Here is a 21,528-nt window from a genome sequence, read left to right on the forward strand (position 1 = left end):
CTTCCTTGTTTACGAAAGTTCCTGTTGATGATTTATTAAGTTTCTTATCTGAAGAACTCGTTAACTATGATTTACCATTGCCTGTTCCTACTATCATTAAACTTATTAAACTTTGCATTGTTGATGCAAAATTTGTATTTAATGATAAGTTTTACACTCATTAGTTTGGTATGGCAATGGGAAATCCTCTTTCACCTGTTCTTAGTAACCTATACATGGAATTTTTTGAAACAAGGTTGCTTAACACAATCCTCCCTAATAGAGCTAAATGGTTCAGATATGTTGATGATATTTTGTGTCTTATGCCCAAAAATGTAGATATACACCATTTTCTTGGAAAATTAAATAGCTTAGCCCATTCTATAAACTTTACTGTTGAGTTTGAAGAAAATAACTCATTGCCTTTTCTAGATGTTTTAATTATTAAGGGTAATAATGAATTCAAATTTAAAATTTACAGAAAACCTACAAATAACTGTTCCTATGTCCACTATTATTCCTCGCATCAAGATAGAGTCAAACTGTCTGTTTTCTCATCAATGTTTTTGAGAGCTTTACGAATTTGTAGTCCTGAGTTCATAGATGAGGAAATATCCAAAATTTATGAAATAGGTAATGATTTAAAATACCCAAGAAATGTAATTGATAAATCTTTTAAAGTTGCTAGGAACACTTTTTATAATCCAAAAAAGGGCAACCAGCCTTATTCAACTAAAAATATGTTGGTTCTCCCTTACCATGAAAACTTGGTTGATATGCCTTCTCTTCTTAAGACTTTTAATATTAAAGTTGTATTCAAAAATCTTGATACAGTAAAAAAAAACTTTTGATTAAGAATTCCCCCCAAAATGCTGATGGATGTGTCTATAAGATTCCTTGTAAAATTTGCGATAAAGTTTATTATGGTCAAACTGGTAAAAATCTCGAACTAAGATTAAAACAACATAAATATAGCATTAGAACTGGACAAGATTCCAATGCTCTATTTATTCATGTAAGAGATTTTAACCATCCAATTGATTTTCAAAAAGTTGAGAAAGTAGTATCAAGCAAGTCCATGGTCGACAGGAATATAATTGAATCTTGTTTCATAAAAAGCAGTTTTGACAATAATATGAATATTTCCTTTGGTTTATATAAATTAGATCCATTTATAATTAATAGAATTTGGGTAGAATTTAATAATGCACTGGACAAATAAATAGCTTGGGGGTGAGTTTTGCAAAGGACCTATCCAAGTTGGCTCGCCGCGCGTCACGTGTTTAACCGTTGTGGGATCTGATAGTGAGGTGCTGGCCGACCCCTTATATAGCTTCCTTGGATGCTTCACTTTCATAGTTCCTTGATAATGTGAGTAGTCACGAAAGCGCTTGGAATTTCTTTATTCTTTCAGAGTGGTTGTTTTGCATATACGTATATATATATATATATATATATATATATATATATATATATATATATATATATATATATATATATATATATATATATATATATATATATATATATATATATATATATATACACACATTTTTTAAAAACATTTGAAAAGTTCAAAAAATTTTTTTTTTTTTTTTTTTGTATGTTTAGACTTTACAGAGTTAGAGGTATTCCCTAAAATTATTCATTTTTTAACTAAAACTCGTTCACTATTACAATTTTAATCTAAGTTTCATATAATTTACGATTTATCGGACTATTTTCTGTTTGCCACTAAAATTTAAATATTTTCCTAATAATCCATTATTTTAGAATAAAAAAATATATTAGATTTGATCATACTTTTCATACGATTTGGTAAAAATCTGTAAAATATTAAAAATATATATTGATAATATACTATTTTTTTTCAAACTATTTCTTACCACTAAAACTAAAAAAACTTTGAATACTTTTTAACGCCTAGGAAGTGTAATAATATTGACAGAATTACCGAAAATGTATTAGGTAAAAGGACACAGGATCTAATGTGACATATTACTGTGACAACGTCTCGCTCTCCAGGAGCTTTGTCAAGTCGTTACGGCATGACAAAGCTTCTGATGAGAGAAACATTGCCACAAAATGTCATGTTAGTCGCACTTGTGTCCTTTTCATCTAACAGTACCAGCGATGGTACCAACGTTCTCAGTATTACAAGATACCGACAAAACGGGTTTTTTTTTTTGTTTTGTTTTGTTTTAATTTTTACAAAAATTGGGCTCTGCTATAATTGCTCATAAAAAAAGGCAAGTTTTAGTTTTTACATCTATTTTATGGCTACATTATAGTTCAACCATTGAAAAATTAGTAATATGCCGCTATATTATTCCTAAGAATGGTTTGGTTTAAAGTAATGTAACTTTTGTTTCATTAAAATTATACAGGAAAATGAATGTATGTTATTTTAAATTTAATTTAGTGATTTCTTAATGCTGGATGTAATTAAGGTTCAGTACAGCTTTGAATTATTTATACCAAGACAATGTTCGTATTTGATGATACTGTCCACAGCCTAATGGATGATATTGTCCACAGCCTAATGGATGATATTGTCCACAGCCTAATGGATGATATTGTCCACAGCCTAATGGATGACATTGTCCACAGCCTAATGGGGATCTTCATTGATTTACGTAAAGCATTTGATACAGTTGACCATGACTTGCTCCACATAAAATTGTCACACTATGGTATAAGAGGGCACTCCCTCAACTACCTAAAGTCATACCTCAGCAACAGAAGCCAATATGTGTACACAAATGGGCAAACTCTTCCGCACAGCCAATTACAGATGGTGTCCCACAGGGAAATGTCCTAGGCCCTCTTCTCTTTCTCATATACATAAATGACCTACCAAATGCATCGCAACTACTCATACCCACACTATTTGCAGACACTACATACGTCTTCTCTCACCCGAGCCCAATCATGCTAGCCAATACTGTGAATACCGAATTACAGAAAATATCTACCTGGATGAGGACTAATAAACTTACTCTCAACATTGACAAAACCTACTTCAATCAGTTTGGTAACAGAGCTACTGATGTCCCTCTTAACAAACCATACCACTGGCGGGATTGAACACGCGGTCATGATAAACGGATCACCTATCACAAAGCTCACAGAGGGAAAATTCTTAGGAATCCACCTTGATAATAGACTCAAATTTCAAACACATATACAACAAATTTCCAAGAAAATTTCCAAGACCGTAGGCATACTATCGAAGATACGGTACTATGTTCCACAGTCAGCCCTTCTGGCCCTATATCACTCACTTATTTACCCCTATCTCACCTATGGAATTTGTGCATGGGGCTCAACAACAATAAACCATCTCAGACCACTAATTACCCAACAAAAGGCTGCAGTCAGAATGATGACAAATTCCCACTAAAGGCAGCACACTCCACCAATATTCAAAACACTAAACCTACTCACAATACAAAACATCAATACTTATTACTGCACCTACTACATACATAGAACACTTAACTCTGATATAAACCCTCCCCTCAAACATCTCCTTACCAACCTCAACAGAACACATGACCATAACACAAGGCACAGATCACTCTTTGATGTTCCTCGTGTCCATCTCACGCTATACAAAAACTCAATGCACATAAAAGGCCCAAAAATCTGGAATTCATTGCTTGTGAATATAAAAGAAACACTGTCTGTTTATGAATTCAAGTCTCTTCTTAAAAATCACTTACCCACAACTAAATAAATACTGAATAATTGTATCTCATAAATGTTTAACCTGTGACCCAGTCAAACGTTGTTATTTTTAATTACATTACCTAACATAATACTCCATTCTACTGAATGCTCAGCAGCACAGTGAATGACCATATGACCTGTCTTTGTAATACTCATTTGTGCTTAATTGTTATCTGTTTACAATAATGTTTATTACTGAATATATCATTGCTTAGTTAATCTTAAGTTAATTTTAAGCCTGACCATAATGCTCTGCGTACAAGGGGCTTTGTCATGTTACACTTAACCACTGTATTTCTTTATACTTCAATGTATCATGTTCAAATTAATAAATAAATAAATAAATACTGTCCACAGCCTAATGGATGATATTGTCCACAGCCTAATGGACGATATTGTCCACAGCTTAATGGATGATACTGTCCACAGCCTAATGGATGATATTGTCCACAGCCTAATGGACGATATTGTCCACAGCTTAATGGATGATACTGTCCACAGCCTAATGGATGATATTGTCCACAGCTTAATGGATGATACTGTCCATAGCTTAATGGACGATATTGTCCACAGCTTAATGGATGATACTGTCCACAGCCTAATGGATGATATTGTCCACAGCTTAATGGATGATACTGTCCATAGCTTAATGGACGATATTGTCCACAGCCTAATGGATGATACTGTCCACAGCCTAATGGATGATATTGTCCACAGCTTAATGGATGATACTGTCCATAGCTTAATGGACGATATTGTCCACAGCCTAATGGATGATATTGTCCACAGCCTAATGGATAATATTGTCCACAGCCTAATGGATGATATTGTCCACAGCCTAATGGATGATATTGTCCATTGCTTAATGGATAATGCTGTCCATAGCTTAATGGACGATATTGTCCACAGCTTAATGGATGATACTGTCCACAGCCTAATGGATGATATTGTCCACAGCCTAATGGATGATATTGTCCACAGCTTAATGGATGATATTGTCCACAGTCTAATGGATGATATTGTCCACAGCCTAATGGATGATATTGTCCACAGCCTAATGGATGATATTGTCCAAAGCCTAATGGATGATATTGTCCACAGCATAATGGATGATATTGTCCACAGCCTAATGGATGATATTGTCCACAGCCTAATGGATGATACTGTCCACAGCCTAATGGATGATATTGTCCACAGCCTAATGGATGACATTGTCCACAGCCTAATGGATGATATTGTCCACAGCCTAATGGATGATATTGTCCACAGCTTAATGGATGATACTGTCCAAAGCCTAATGGATGATATTGTCCATAGCCTAATGAATGATACTGTCCATAGCCTAATGGATGATACTGTTCATAGCTTAATGGACGATATTGTCCACAGCTTAATGGATGATACTGTCCATAGCTTAATGGACTATATTGTCCACAGCCTAATGGACGATATTGTCCACAGCCTAATGGATAATATTGTCCACAGCCTAATGGATGATATTGTCCACAGCCTAATGGATGATATTGTCCACAGCCTAATGGATGCTATTGTCCACAGCCTAATGGATGATATTGTCCACAGCCTAATGGATGCTATTGTCCACAGCCTAATGGATGATATTGTCCACAGCCTAATGGATGATATTGTCCACAGGCTAATGGATAATATTGTCCACAGCCTAATGGATGATATTGTCCATTGTCCACAGCGTAATGGATGATATTGTCCACAGGCTAATGGATAATATTGTCCACATCCTAATGGATGATATTGTCCACAGCCTAATGGATGATATTGTCCACAGCCTAATGGATCATATTGTCCACAGTCTAATGGATGATATTTTCCACAGCCTAATGGATGATATTATCCACAGCTTAATGGATGATATTGTCCACAGCTTAATGAATGATATTGTCCACAGCCTAATGGATGATATTGTCCACAGCTTAATGGATGATATTGTCCACAGCTTAATGGATGATACTGTCTATAGCCTAATAGATAATATTGTCCACAGCCTAATGGATGATATTGTCCACAGCTTAATGGATGATATTGTCCACAGCTTAATGAATGATATTGTCCACAGCCTAATGGATGATATTGTCCACAGCTTAATGGATGATATTGTCCACAGCTTAATGGATGATATTGTCCACAGCTTAATGGATGATATTGTCCACAGCTTAATGAATGATATTGTCCACAGCCTACTGGATGATATTGTCCACAGCTTAATGGATGATATTGTCCACAGCTTAATGGATGATATTGTCCACAGCTTAATGGATGATATTGTCCACAGCTTAATGAATGATATTGTCCACAGCCTAATGGATGATATTGTCCACAGCTTAATGGATGATATTGTCCACAGCTTAATGGATGATATTGTCCACAGCTTAATGGATGATATTGTCCACAGCTTAATAGATGATATTGTCCACAGCTTAATGGATGATATTGTCCACAGCTTAATGGATGATATTGTCCACAGCTTAATGGATGATATTGTCCACAGCTTAATGGATGATAGTGTCCGCAACAGCTTCAGCTTGAGTACTCGCTACAGTATCTTCACTGCAAGTGTCAGTGAGAGCAGGTTGCCAGACTGGCCATTACATTGCCAAATTCGTAAAATCTGGCCAATTTGTTAACTCTGTGGCCATGAAAAAATCAGTTTGGCTATTTATGCAAATGTGGCCACTAACTTGGCCATTTTTACAAATATTTCAGATCATATGCATTATTTACTTAGTTTAATAATGTAATCACATTGTAAGACTACCTGTTGGTACCCCTTTCCGCGGCGTCTGGTTGGCGGCGACGCCGCGGGATGCAAATTCACTGTTACTGAAAATGTTTGTTCGATGACGTCATAATGAGTCTTTGGTATCCTCACACACATAGCATAGCGAGGTCATAAAGATACGATGAATGCGTGCAATATGCAACGTTGCAGTGTTGCGCTTTCTTATAGTGTTAGGGTTATTGAGTGTTTGTTATGGTGAAATTGAGGAAAGTCACAGAGTGAGACAGAGAGAGAGAAAGAGGACAGAAGGACCAGAGTTGACATGATTTCGACGTACAAAATGCTATGAGGAATTGACAAGAGTAAACAGAGAGAATCTGAGATGAGGGTCTAAGGTTCACGAGGTCACAACTGGATGATAAAATCATAGATGAGTCACAGGGTTGTTAGGAAATGCTTCTTTATCCTGAGACTTGTCAGAAAGTGGAATGACTTAGACAAGAACATAAGAAGGGGGGAACACTGCAGCACGCCTGCTAGTGCATGATTTGCAGGTCCAATTCATATCATGATGTAAATGGTTTAGAAAACCTACAGGTTCAAGAAAGAGACCCTTGTTCAACATTTGGAAATCTTTATCGCCAGCCAGTATCTTCTTCAGTCCAGTACAGAGAACGCTGGAAGATGAGGAGTTTGGGGTAATCAGTTCCTCAGCCTGAAGGAACAACCTTTAATAACCATAGCAACTAAAGTTGTGCAAGTCACACTCAGATCCAGCATCTCTCACTCATGTCTTTCTCTAACTTACACTTGAAGTTAACCAAGGTTATAACTTCAATAACAATGCTAGGCAGACTGTTCCACTCATCCTCTACTCTGTTTCCAAAACAGTACTTTCCTACATCCTTTCTAAAATTAGGACACAGAAACAAGGAGTCACAGTTGGAAGTTGAAGACTCAGATGAGTCAAAGGGATGTTAGGAAGTATTTCTTCAGTCATAGTGTTGTCAAGAAGTGGAATAGTCTAGCAAGTGATGTAGTGGAGGCAGGAACCATACATAGCTTTAAGACGAGGTATGATAAAGCTCATGGAGCAGGGAAAGAGAGGACCTAGTAGCGATCAGTGAAGAGGCAGAGCCAGGAGCTGAGTCTCAACCCCTGCAACCACAATTAGGTGAGTTAGGTGAGTACACAGTAGAGACCAGTAAGGAGGCGGGACCAGGAGCTGAGTCTTGGCCCCTGCAACCGTATATATATACTGCTGAATACATATAACTAAGTACACAAACAGACTGCTGTGCAGTTAATATGAGCAGTCTCGTGTATATTGTGTGTGAGAAAGAGAGCGAGAGAAAGAGTGAGAGAGAGAGAGAGAGAGAGAGAGAGAGAGAGAAAGAGTGAGAGAGAGAGAGAGAGAGAGAGAGAGAGAGAGAGAGAGAGAGAGAGAGAGAGAGAGAGAGAGAGAGAGAGAGAGAGAGAGAGAGAGAGAGAGAGAGAGAGAGAGAGAGAGAGAGAGAGAGAGAGAGAGAGAGAGGGAGATGTTGACAACCAAGTGAAAGCCTTCACTGGACACATCCTTAATCTACAACAAGAACACATTCCTCACCGGCAATATGTGACAAAGCCTACAGATCAGCCTTGGTTTGGCTTTCGTTGTAGAGAGACTGCTACTGCTAAGTACAAAGCATGGCGAAGGTATAAGAGACATCCTACCACCTATAACAGGAACTTGCACAGACAACCCTGTAAGCATATGGGTGTAGTTCAAAAGTGGGCCATCGCTAAATGGGAGGTGGACACAAGAAGAAAAATAGCATCAGGTAGGGTAGGCTCCAAAACTTGGTGGTCCCTGGTCAAGGACAGCCAAGGTTATCTGCCTGATGAACTCATTCCACCTCTAAATCGACAGGATGGGACCACCTCTACTAGTAGTCAAGAGAAAGCGGACCTCTTTGTCGAACACTTTGCTACCAAAATGCAAGTTCCTGATCCAACAAGGGACCCCCCTCCTTGGCTAGCTGCAAGAACTGTGTCAAAACTGTCAGTGGTGACATTAAGGCAGGAAGAGGTGCATTTCCTTCTTAAATCGCTTGACCAAGAAAAGGCTGTGGGCCCAGACAAGTTCAGCCCAAGACTGCTGAGAAGATGTGCAGAGCAGCTAGCAGCAACTCTAACTCGCATCTTTCAGCACTGCCTAGTACAGTGTAAATGGTCTTCTCTGTAGAAAGAGGCAAATGTAGTCCCTGTTCATAAAAAGAAGAGCAGAGCAGAAATCAGTAACTACAGACCAGTGTCACTCCTGTCAATCACTGGCAAGATCCTTAAGACAATAATCTCAAGACATATGACAAAGTTTTTTGATTACCACTCACTACTTTGTGACCGTCAATATGGCTTTAGGAAAGGTTACTCTATTGCTGATCTGTTGTTAAACCTCTCTACTAAGTGGCACCAGTCACTGGATAAATCCAAAGTCAGCTGTGTGGTAACACTGGACATTGCTGGTGCTTTCGACCGAGTGTGGCACCAGGGCCTCTTAGCAAAACTGCAAGCTCTGGGAATTGCAGGCTCTACGCTATGTCTCCTCAGTGATTACCTTCATGGTAGATCTCTGAGGGTAGTTCTCAATGGAACAAAATCAGCAAGACATCTTGGTATGGAATGTCTACTTCGATGACCTTCTTCATCTCATCCCAGAATCCCATGCATATGCAGATGACTGTACACTGACATTCACTTATCCAAGAGAAGAAATGCCAGCTGCTCTAAGCTACATCAATCACCAGCTCAGAGCTATATCTGCTTGGGAAAATAGATGGCAAGTAACGTTTGCACCTGAGAAAACACAAATGATGATCTCTAGGCACCAAGATGGTAATGCCGGTGCAGTGGTAAGGATGAATGGGAGGGTGTTGGCACCTGGGGAAGAAGTTGATATCCTTGGGGTGAAATTTGACTCCAAACTGACCATGAAAAACCACGTTGTAAATCTTGCAAACACGGCAGCCAGGAAGCTTAAGGCACTTCGCCGTATCTCGCATCTGCTTAACAGCAGGGGTTGCAAGATTTTGTACAAGGCACAAGTATGCTCACACCTTGAGTATGCTCCACTTTCTTGGTTCGCCTGCCCCCCTTCTCATCTGCGACGCTTGACAGAGTAGAGAACAGAGCAAGACGTCTCATCTCTGACCTGGACCAATCCTGGATAGATATGTCATTTCAGCATAGACTTCAACATAGGAGTGATGTGGGTGGCCTTACTGTTATGTACAAGGCCAATATTGTCAAAGTACCACACTTGGATCCACTTCGAGGACAGCGTGAAGCAAGTTTCTATACCACAAGACGGGCAGAAAGCAGCAACTTCACTCTGGCTGTACCCTTCTCCAGAACATCACTCTATCTGAGATCATTTATTCCCAGGATGATTCGAGTCTGGAACACATTCGTACAGCATTATGATGTCAATGAGATAAAGTCAGTTGATCAGATGAAAATGCTGGCACACAGATGGCTCCAACTTCATCCTGTTCCCTACTTGTATGTCTCATAACAATAAAAATTATTTCAAAGGAGCTGATGTAGGTAACAGCTCTTAGCTTGCCAATAAAGTTAGGAATCCTTAACCTGTAAATAGCTTGTCAATAAAGCTAGGGATCCTTAACCTTGTCAAACCCTGTGTAAAAAGAGAGAGAGAGAGAGAGAGAGAGAGAGAGAGAGAGAGAGAGAGAGAGAGAGAGAGAGAGAGAGAGAGAGAGAGAGAGAGAGAGAGAGAGAGAGAGAGAGAGAGATTTACATTGAAGGTAATTACGGATATAACTGGAAAGAATGGAGCATGTTTTCTTATACAGTTTATAATAAATTAAAATGGAGAATAGGTACATTATCATGGCGCAAGAAAGTGTGATGGCAGAGAGTTATGGTGCAAGAGTGTGTGTGATGGCAGAGTGTAATGGTGCAAGAGTGTGTGTGTGATGGCAGAGGGTTATGGTGCAAGAGTGTGTGGTGATACAGTGTTACGGTGCAACAGTGTGTGGTGATACAGTGTTACGGTGCAACAGTGTGTGGTGATACAGTGTTATGGTGCAATAGTGTGTGGTGATACAGTGTTACGGTCCAGTAGTGTGTGGTGAAACAGTGTTATGGTGCAATAGTGTGTGGTGATACAGTGTTATGGTGCAATAGTGTGTGGTGATACAGTGTTATGGTGCAATAGTGTGTGGTGATAGTGTTGTGGTGCAACAGTGTGTGATGATACAGTGTTATGGTGCAACAGTGTGTGGTGATAGTGTTATGGTGCAATAGTGTGTGGTGATACTGTGTTATGGTGCTGGAGATGGAGGAAATACAGAGTTTGGGTGCAAAAAGGAATGCACTGGTAGAGTACAGGAGAGTAAAAGAATGCAGTCGTATGGTACAGGGGGGTGAAAGAATGCAGTCTTATGGTACAGGAGAGTGAAAGAATGCAGTCTTATGGTACGGGCAGTGAAAGAATGCAGTCTTATGGTACAGGAGAGTGAAAGAATGCAGTCTTATGGTACAGGAGAGTGAAAGAATGCAGTCTTATGGTACAGGAGAGTGAAAGAATGCAGTCTTATGGTACAGGAGAGTGAAAGACTGCAGTGTTATGGTACAGGAGAGTGAAAGAATGCAGTCTTATGGTACGGGAGAGTGAAAGAATGCAGTCTTATGGTACAGGAGAGTGAAAGAATGCAGTCCTATGGTACAGGAGAGTGAAAGAATGCAGTCTTATGGTACAGGAGAGTGAAAGAATGCAGTCTTATGGTACAGGAGAGTGAAAGAATGCAGTCTTATGGTACGGACAGTGAAAGAATGCAGTCTTATGGTACAGGAGAGTGAAAGACTGCAGTGTTATGGTACAGGAGAGTGAAAGAATGCAGTCTTATGGTACAGGAGAGTGAAACAATGCAGTCTTATGGTACGGGCAGTGAAAGAATGCAGTCTTATGGTACAGGAGAGTGAAAGAATGCAGTCTTATGGTACAGGAGAGTGAAAGAATGCAGTCTTATGGTACAGGAGAGTGAAAGAATGCAGTCTTATGGTACGGGAGAGTACAGGGCAGTGAAAGAATGCAGTCTTATTATGGAATGCAGTCTTATGGTACAGGAGAGTGAAAGAATGCAGTCTTATGGTACAGGAGAGTGAAAGAATGCAGTCTTATGGTACGGGCAGTGAAAGAATGCAGTCTTATGGTACGGGAGAGTGAAAGAATGCAGTGTTATGGTACAGGAGAGTGAAAGAATGCAGTGTTATGGTACAGGAGAGTGAAGAATGCAGTGTTATGGTACAGGAGAGTGAAATAATGCAGTGTTATGGTACAGGAGAGTGCAGAATGCAGTGTAATGGTACAGGAGAGTGAAGAATGCAGTGTTATGGTACAGGAGAGTGAAGAATGCAGTGTTATGGTACAGGAGAGTGAAAGAATGCAGTGTTATGGTACAGGAGAGGGGAAACAATGCAGTGTTATGGTACAGGAGAGGGGAAAGAATGCAGTGTTATGGTACAGGAGAGGGGAAACAATGCAGTGTTATGGTACAGGAGAGGGGAAACAATGCAGTGTTATGGTACAGGAGAGGGGAAAGAATGCAGTGTTATGGTACAGGAGAGTGAAGAATGCAGTGTTATGGTACAGGAGAGTGAAAGAAGGCAGTGCTATTGTACAAAGAGTGAAAGAGTGCAGTATTGTGGTACACAAGAGTGACAGAATGCACTGGTATGAAACAAAAGAATTAAATAATTTAGTTTAATTATTCCAGTGAGCGAAGGAAAGTAATTAAGTGTTAGGATACAAGAAAATAAGAAAATACAGGTTGGGATAAGAGAGAAGGTGAAATAATACCTGGTTAGGGTGCAAGATAGTACAGTGATAAAGTGCAACATTGTGAAAGTAATAAGGCAATTAGGGTAAAAGAGTGCTGACACTCAGAATATTGCTTCACTCACCAGGGAGCGGAAAGGTCCCAACCTCAGTTATCAGCGCCTGGCGCCATTGCTCTCAGCTGTCAGCAGCAGGACACAAACGCTCACGCATGAACACACAGTCACACCAACACATACACACAGGAGGGAGCGAGGTGCTGTCTCCAGTAATCCAGTGATATACACTTCTCATTATTACTGCGTCTCTCAACACTCCGCCATTCACGGCTCTGGTAAGTAATATCTTATGTTCTGTGTGCTGTGTGACGCTCACTCAAACTCAGCATTATAAAATCTGGTCTGGTCTGGTCTTCGGTTGGAATTTAACAAAAACAACTGTTTCAAGTGGTTGTTGGTGTTCTTGCTGCAGTGTGAGAGGAATGACAGTTTACCTTGCAGGTAAGAACGTGAAGATGCGTTGTTTTATTAGTTGTTTTATTGGGCTCTGGTGGCCTGGTGGTTAACGCTCTCGCTTCACACGGTGAGGGCCTGGGTTCGATTCCCAGCCAGAGTAGAAACATTGGACGTGTTTCTTTCCACCTGTTGTCTATGTTCCCCATCAGTAAAATGGGTACCTGGGTGTTAGTCGACTGGTGTGGGTCACATCCTGGGACACTGACCTAAGGAGGCCTGGTCACAGACCGGGCCGCGGGGGCGTTGACCCCCGGAACTCTCTCCAGATAAACTCTCTCTCCAGATACCATTGAATCAACCAATTTCGCAGCACAACCAGGTTTAAGGTATATTACCAGCCTCAAGGATGCCGCCCACAACAGCTGGCTCATACGTCGGTACGTATTTACTGCTAGCGGAAACCGGGCCATCAGGAATAAATGCCTTGCCCTTTACGACACTCCTAGCCGGAGAGTCGAACCCGAGTCCCTTCGGTGGTGAGTAGAACGTTCATTATTTCGCTACATACTTCACAGTGATAGTTTTTTCTTATCACAACTATTATTTCTTCAGGAGTTAAATGTTAGATACATTGGTCTATACACAAATAACCCGCACATAAAAGACAGAAGCTTACGACGACGTTTCGGTCCGACTTGGACCATTGACAAAGTCACACTGTGACTTTGTCAATGGTCCAAGTCGGACCGAAACGTCGTCGTAAGCTTCTGTCTTTTATGTGCGGGTTATTTGTGTATCGTTCCAGTCACGGTATTGTGCCTTTTTGTTATTTATATACATTGGTCTAGTTCAGTGTACAGCGACACTGATATTAACATTACAAGTCTACATGCAATGCTTCTATTGGGACTATATTTGGCTCAAGGTAAAGCTTGATCGAAACTTAATAAAACTCTTCCCTGAGTGAAAATTTATTCCATAAAACTCTTCCCTGAGTGAAAATTTATTCCATAAAACTCTTCCCTGAGTGAAAATTTATTCCATAAAACTCTTCCCTGAGTGAAAATTTATTCCATAAAACTCTTCCCTGAGTGAAAATTTATTCCAGTAGAAGTGTGTTCTCCAGATAGTCTTATTATACAGAATATAAACATTACTCATATTATTTTGCTTTTGTTTTTATTAATTAAGCAGTAAAGTTGAGGCCAAGAACGGGGAAGGGCTGATGTAGGATGGAGCAGTAATAAAAACTGTGGGTAGACAGGAAGAGAGATAAGAAAGGTTAACTAAGTGACATATCCACTTTGGGAGAATTTATGTGTGGTGACTTACTAGTGACGGTCACCGATTTTTTTTTTTTTTTTTTTTTAGGTAACTGATATGGAACATTGCCAAACCCGTAGTAGCTATACAACACCTGAATACTGAGACATTATAGCTCTTACGCAAAGGAAAAGTAAGCACCTCTAATTCCTTGAATCAAGAGCCCTTCACTATCACCTAGGCTGTGCTTTGCCAGTGAATCGTTAACAAATAAATGCTCATAACCATAACAAATTATGATTTCCCCGGAAATATTTAAAATAATTAAAACAGAGTTAATGACCAGATTTCATTACTTATTATTAAAACACTGGTGACTTTACAATTTGACAGATAAGATTTCGTTCGGATTTTTAACCCCGGAGGGTTAGCCACCCAGGATAACCCAAGAAAGTCAGTGCGTCATCGAGGACTGTCTAACTTATTTCCATTGGGGTCCTTAATCTTGTCCCCCAGGATGCGACTCACACCAGTCGACTAACACCCAGGTACCTATTTGCTGCTAGGTGAACAGGACAACAGGTGTAAGGAAACATGTCGAAATGTTTCCACCCGCCGGGAATCGAACCCGGGCCCTCCGTGTGTGAAGCGGGAGCTTTAACCACCAGGCCACCGGGCCTGAGAGGTGAAGTTCCGCTCTCTTCCCATGGTGTTGACTCGACATTGTACTTGATGAGTTTTCTCTAATACCAAGAATCATTTATTACATCCAATTTTACCAAATATAAACAATAAGTATTTTATTAAAAAAATAGTAATAATAATATTATTATTATTGTTGTTGTTATGGTCAGAAACCAAATTATTTAAAGCTGTAAAGTTATTATTTATTATTATTAAAGATTCGCCGGTATTATTATTTATTATTTATTATTAAAGATTCGCCGGTATTCTCCCGGCCCGAGCGTTTTCCAAGTGGTGGCCCGGCCATGACTCCCTCTTAAGGGAGTGTCTGAGACCTAAGTCTCCCATGGGAGGAGGTGCAAGTACCCCCTCATCTTCGGAACCATCTGTCCCCAGGCCTAGCCACATTCCCTGCCCTCACGGGGCTCGTAGGGAGAAGCTAGGCCTCTCTGGTTTGCTATCCCCGCCCCAAGAGGGCTAATGGGAATGGCAGTCTTGTGAGCTGCAAGCTCTGGCTCAGGCACCTACCCTACCTAGGCTGGAATACTGCTGTACATTAACATCTCCATTCAAAGCAGGTGAAATCGCAGATCTAGAGAGTGTACAGAGATCCTTTACTGCACGTATAAGTTCTGTCAAGCACCTTAACTACTGGGAACGCTTGGAAGCACTTGACTTGTACTCGTTGGAACGCAGGAGGGAGAGATATATCATAATCTACACTTGGAAAATCCTGGAAGGAATGGTCCCGAATCTGCACACAGAAATCACTCCCTACGAAAGTAAAAGACTGGGCAGGCGATGCAAAATGCCCCCAATTAAAAGTAGGGGCGCCATTGGTACACTAAGGGAAAACACCATAAGTGTCCGGGGCCTAAGACTGTTCAACAGCCTCCCATCAAGCATTAGGGGAATTGCCAATAAACCCCTGGCTGCCTTCAAGAGAGAGCTGGACAGATACCTAAAGTCAGTGCCGGATCAGCCGGGCTGTAGCTCGTGCGTTGGACTGCGTGCGGCCAGCAGTAACAGCCTAGTTGATCAGGCCCTGATCCATCTGGAGGCCTGGTCATGGACCGGACCGCGGGGGCGTTGATCCCCGGAATAACCTCCAGGTAACCTCCCGGTGTCCAGGTACCCTAGAAGGGATGGGCATGGTGTCGATTCGCCAATATTGTTTTATGATTCGTGTGAATGATATCTTTTTCCTGTAAATGTGAATCTTAGACAAAGTTATGTGAGATTACCGTACTTGTTTTATGTCATCATTAATAATGTTTCAAAACAACAGTGTTCTTTAAAGAGTGAGGTGAGGTCTTAGAATATAACGAGTTTGATATATAGTATGAGTTACCACAATTGTTCTTTGCTGATACACAGTGCTGTTGAGAGTTGCACAAGGTGGTGGAGGAGTCTGGAAGGTACCGAAAAGAATAACGTAGAAAGGGAATACAGGTAAGAGCAAGGTGTTGTGACTAAGGAGTTTAGGGCAAGATAAACTGGAAGTTAGAGTGGAAGGAAGGATGTTTAAGGAAGTGAATGTATTCATATATTTATTAGTGGATGTGTTACCAGGAAATCTAAGAAAGATGATGTGAATCACACAATATATAAAGAGAACGAGAGCATGACTGGTCCTGAGGAGCCTGTGAAAAGATATATGACTGAGCGCAAAACTTGCGGTGCCGTACCAAAGATTTTGTGTGGATGTGAACCCTGATCTTGGATTGTTGTAGAATATAGGAGGCTTGAGATTAGTGTTTAGGGTGAATATTATACTAAAAATATGGAATGAAGAAGCTAGAAGATAGTGTGGAAATGAGAGATTAAATGATAATGATGGAAAGGGGGTAAAGTCTGAAGATGGCTGGATAGAAGCTGTGAAGGAGATTTTGAGAGGAAGTGGATAGAGCGTGCAGCATACATGAGTATGTTAAAGTGTAGTGAATGGAAACAAGTGTAATTATGGAGAGTGTGATTATGGATGAGAGACCTTAGGAGTGAAACTGTAGTGTCTGGGGCAATGGCTAAGCAGGAGAAAGTTGCACGCTACAGTGTGCCTTCATTATATTTAAAAAAAAAACACTTAGAAACACCCACAAGGTGCCTATTCAAGGTTAACAATTGAGTAAAAGGCAGTTTCATTAAACAGTTTGATTCCAGTCATCCATTGGCCCGTCGTATTCAACTTCGGTTGCGCCGAGTAGCTAGTCCCTGTGATGAATGGTTTGAAAAACCGACAAGTTGAAGATTGAGACACTTATGCAGCATATGGAAATCTTTATTCAGGAAACGTTTCGCCACACAGTGGCTTCATCAGTCCAATACAAAGAGGAAGGCGTAAGGAGAGGAGGAGAATGAGGTAATCAGTCCCTCATGAGTATGTTAAAGTGTAGTGAATGGAAACAAGTGTAATTATGGAGAGTGTGATTATGGATGAGAGACCTTAGGAGTGAAACTGTAGTGTCTGGGGCAATGGCTAAGCAGGAGAAAGTTGCACGCTACAGTGTGCCTTCATTATATTTAAAAAAAAAAACACTTAGAAACACCCACAAGGTGCCTATTCAAGGTTAACAATTGAGTAAAATGCAGTTTCATTAAACAGTTTGATTCCCGTCATCCATTGGTCCGTCGTATTCAACTTCGGTTGCTCCGAGTCAACTTGTCGGTTTTTCAAACCATTCATCACAACTGTCAGACACTGCAGCATCATGGGATCTTGTTACAAAGAATTCTTCAACACTTGTTCAACCTTTGGACGAAGACCTACTTCGACTAGTGGATGGTACCACTATGACCCCGCCTCCATCTGCTTCACGTCACCTCACTACAGTATATAAGCCACGTCTACGGCCCTATGCTGTACATTCTACAAGATTGATGGACTGAACACATCGACTCCAGGTTGAGGGACTGATTACCTCATTCTCCTCCTCTCCTTACGTCTTCCTCTTTGTATTGGACTGATGAAGCCACTGTGTGGCGAAACGTTTCCTGAATAAAGATTTCCATATGCTGCATAAGTGTCTCAATCTTCAACTTGTCGGTTTTTCAAACCATTCATCACAACTGTCAGACACTGCAGCATCATGGGATCTTCTTACAAAGAATTCTTCAACACTTGTTCAACCTTTGGACGAAGACCTACTTCGACTAGTGGATGGTACCACTATGACCCCGCCTCCATCTGCTTCACGTCACCTCACTACAGTATATAAGCCACGTCTACGGCCCTATGCTGTACATTCTACAAGATTGATGGACTGAACACATCGACTCCAGGTTGAGGGACTGATTACCTCATTCTCCTCCTCTCCTTACGCCTTCCTCTTTGTATTGGACTGATGAAGCCACTGTGTGGCGAAACGTTTCCTGAATAAAGATTTCCATATGCTGCATAAGTGTCTCAATCTTCAGCTAGTCCCTGTACACGTTGATGTGCAGGGCAATGAACAGGCGGATGCTACTGCGCAGTCAGCGGTACATGATCTTCCGGTTTCCTATGCACCATAACAAATTGCACTCAATTAAACTGCGTTTGGGTTTGTAGCCATCTTTTTACCAGCGTTGTTGTACTCGGGAGACTGCGCTCTTCCGTCTCCGCATCGGCCATACTCGCCTTACCCATGGGTATCTTATGGAACGACACCCCATTCCTCTCTGTGAAGTTTGTCATGTCCCTATTTCAGGTCTTCACTTTTTTGTGGACTGTCTGGTTTACTAGCGAGCTCACAGGATTTACCTCCACCGACGCCGCCGCCCTACCCCTCTTAACCATATCTTCTCTTCTTGCAGACGTCGCTGCCTTTGACTTACGATCACTTTTTGACTTTTTGTCAGCAACTGTTTTACTATACGAACTTTGACACATAACCCCTAGTGTCTCTTACAGCCCTTTCCTCCCCTCACTTCTGACTCCCTCCCCACCTAGTTGTTTATAACCCTAGCACTATTTTCTGCTTCTCAGAGCTGCATGACCCTTGTTGGTTTAGCCTTTCTTTGATCATAATAAACTCTGGAGATAAATCGTATAAAATACCAATACGTTGGAAATGCAGTACAATGCGGTCCTTTGTTGACAGCATTTCACCCATACAGTGAGCTTTATCAAGTCATAAATGAATCTGTTTGTGACTTGATAAAGCTTTTGTGTCTAGTTATCATGTTACTTGATGATATCCTCAGCGCTTTACTAAAGATTTCCAGCTGATACTGGCAGTTTTCATAATCGTTTGTTTCCAAATTATGATTTAATATAAAATATGGCAGTAGTTTCAAAAGCACTTTTAAAAGGAAGACAAGTATTATACGACGTTTCATCAAAAATGGAACCTAATGGCTGGGTCAAACATATTATAAGGAAGACTTTCTCCTTAAAATATCTTTCTAACTTAAAAAGAGTTGTAGGAGAAGCCACAGAATAGATCTGGTTGTCATAATCCAGCTTGAACAAGACTTGGGTGGAATGCAAATGGAGGAGAGTCCGGCGATCTGCTCTCCATGAACGATGCACAAGAATTTTAAGGAGATTCAGCCATCCATGGTAAGCTGCCTTCAAATAAGAAATGTGAGGTTTCCATGTCAACTATTGATCGAATAGAAGACCAAGATACTTGACTGTATCACATTCTGGGATACGTGAGCAATATAACTACAATGAAATATCTAGGACAAGAGGACATCTAATGAAGGTAACGAAATGGGTCTTCACACAAGAAAATTTAAAGCCACAAGAGGGGACCAGTGGGAAACACGGTCAATCCCATCCTGAAAAGAGGCCGCTACCAGGCGACAGTCAGCGCATACATAAACTATAGCGAAGTCGTCCACATAAAGTGACGACTAAATATACGATGGAAGAACGGAAGGTAGGTCATTTATAGCTAAGAGAAAAAGGGTAGTGCTAAGGATTTTCTCAGCCTGAACAAAGTCTGAGGAAAGCGAGGCGCCAACACTGACATGAAAATGTCTTTCACACAAGAAAGCAGCAAGGAAGGTCAGTAGATGACCGTGGAGGCCTAAGGAGTGGGCCTGGGCTAAGATGTAATATCTCCAAGTGGTGTCACACGAATTCTCGAGATCCAGAAAGACTGCGAGGACGAAGTGTTTGTTAGCAAAGGCATTTCACACATACGTATCTAATCGGAACAAGAGGTTCAATGTAGAGCAGCCCTTGTGCAAGCCATGTTGGCGAGGAGAAAGACTATTGTGAGTCTCTAAATACCATATCAGACGTCTATTCAACAATCGTTCCATCACCTTGCAGACTACACTGGTCAGAACACAGGGACGATAGTGAGAGTTATCAAGCCCCGAAGTGCCTGGTTTACAGAATGATAGTACAGTGGCAGATTTCCATTGTTGAGGGAGAACCCCTCGTGTCCAAACGAGACGCAATAGGACGGGGTGGGCTGTAGAATGCAGATGTTGTAGCATACGGATATGAATATCATCAGACCAAGCTGCCGATGACCGGCAAGCGGAAAGTGTGGACTCTAGCTCAAAAGGAGTGAAAGGTACATTATATTAGAAGAGAAATCCAAGGGCGATTTCTCCCTGGCAGACTCAGAAGCGAGAAACGAGGGACAGAGGTGAAGCCCTTGGGAGACACGGACAAGATAGTTCCGGATTTCCATGGGAACTTCAAGAGGTTCAGCAACACTAACACCAGCAACCTGCAAAATGGGAGCTGGGTCCGGAGCCTACTTGCCACACAACTTCCGTACTTTCTTCCAAACTGCACACATAGGGGAAGTCGAGGTAACGGTAGAAACGTAGTCTTGCCAACAAGTGCATTTAGCGTCGCGTATGACATGGCGAGCAGCTGTCCTTGCCCGTGTAAAATGCAAAAGTCGATCTGCGGTTTGAGGAATAGAGCGCAATGCTGCAGTCAAAACTAAGGTCAAAAACTGGTGCACCAGGTCATCAATAGAGGATGAAGAAAGGTCCTCACAAAAAGTGGTAAGATGAGAGTATAAGTCCCAATTCGCTCGTCTAAATTGCCAACGAGAAGAATAGGAAAGTGATCGCTGTCGTGCAAATCCGGGAGAACAGACCAAGCATAATCAAGGGCAATTGACGAAGAACAGATAGAAAGGACGATGCAAGAGAGTTAAAATGGGTGGGAGCACCCGTGTTTAAAAAATGAAGAGGATGAGAAGTGAGAAGAGTCTCCAACTGATCACCAGGAGAGTCACAGTGGGACCTTCCCCAAGATGACGATGAGCGTTAAAATCACCAAACAACAAGATGGGAGGCAGCAGAGAAGAAATCAAGAATGCAACATTCAAGACACAAATTGCACGGGAAGGGGAGAGATACAGAGAGCAGACTGTATAACACCTGTGTAAATAAATACGGGCTGCAGTATAATGCAGCAGAGAATGAACAAAGACCTGTTGAAATGGTATACCAATGTGCACAAGAAGCTCACTCTCATTAAAAGTTACGCCAGGAAAGGGATCAGAAGAATGCAACAGGACATAGCCAGAAATGGGACGGATAACCACTGAACGAACTTAAGGCTCTTGTAACCCGACACATACTGGGGAAAACTGGGAGAGCAACGCCTGGAGCTCTCCCCAATTGCCCCTGAGACCACGAAAATTCCATTGTAAATAAGTCGCTATTCACAAAGATAGGTATGCCAACAATGAGAAGTGATAAAATCTACGGGCTAGTAAGGGCAGTGAAGTCAATGTGCGGAGGAAACTGAAAGCATGGAAGCGAGGAGGAAGTGGAATGCTGTGAAGGAAAAGATTGCTGCGAGGGTTGTGGAAAACAAGCAGGGGCAGAAGGAGGTACACCGGTGTCCATCGAGGGTT

At 41.1% G+C, this 21,528-nt stretch overlaps 1 protein-coding gene across 1 annotated transcript in view; it reads left to right on the forward strand.

The window, feature by feature from the left end:
* Positions 1-12,439: 12,439 nt before the first annotated feature.
* Positions 12,440-21,528, forward strand: part of LOC128693896 (dual oxidase maturation factor 1) — a 63,558-nt gene continuing 54,469 nt past the window's right edge. Inside the window, exon 1 of the mRNA XM_070090750.1 lies at positions 12,440-12,639. The gene's annotated coding sequence lies outside the window, so the exon portion shown is untranslated. The remainder of the gene's footprint in view (positions 12,640-21,528) is intronic.

Source organism: Cherax quadricarinatus, chromosome 33, assembly GCF_038502225.1.
Source record: "Cherax quadricarinatus isolate ZL_2023a chromosome 33, ASM3850222v1, whole genome shotgun sequence".
Lineage (NCBI taxonomy): Eukaryota > Metazoa > Arthropoda > Malacostraca > Decapoda > Parastacidae > Cherax > Cherax quadricarinatus.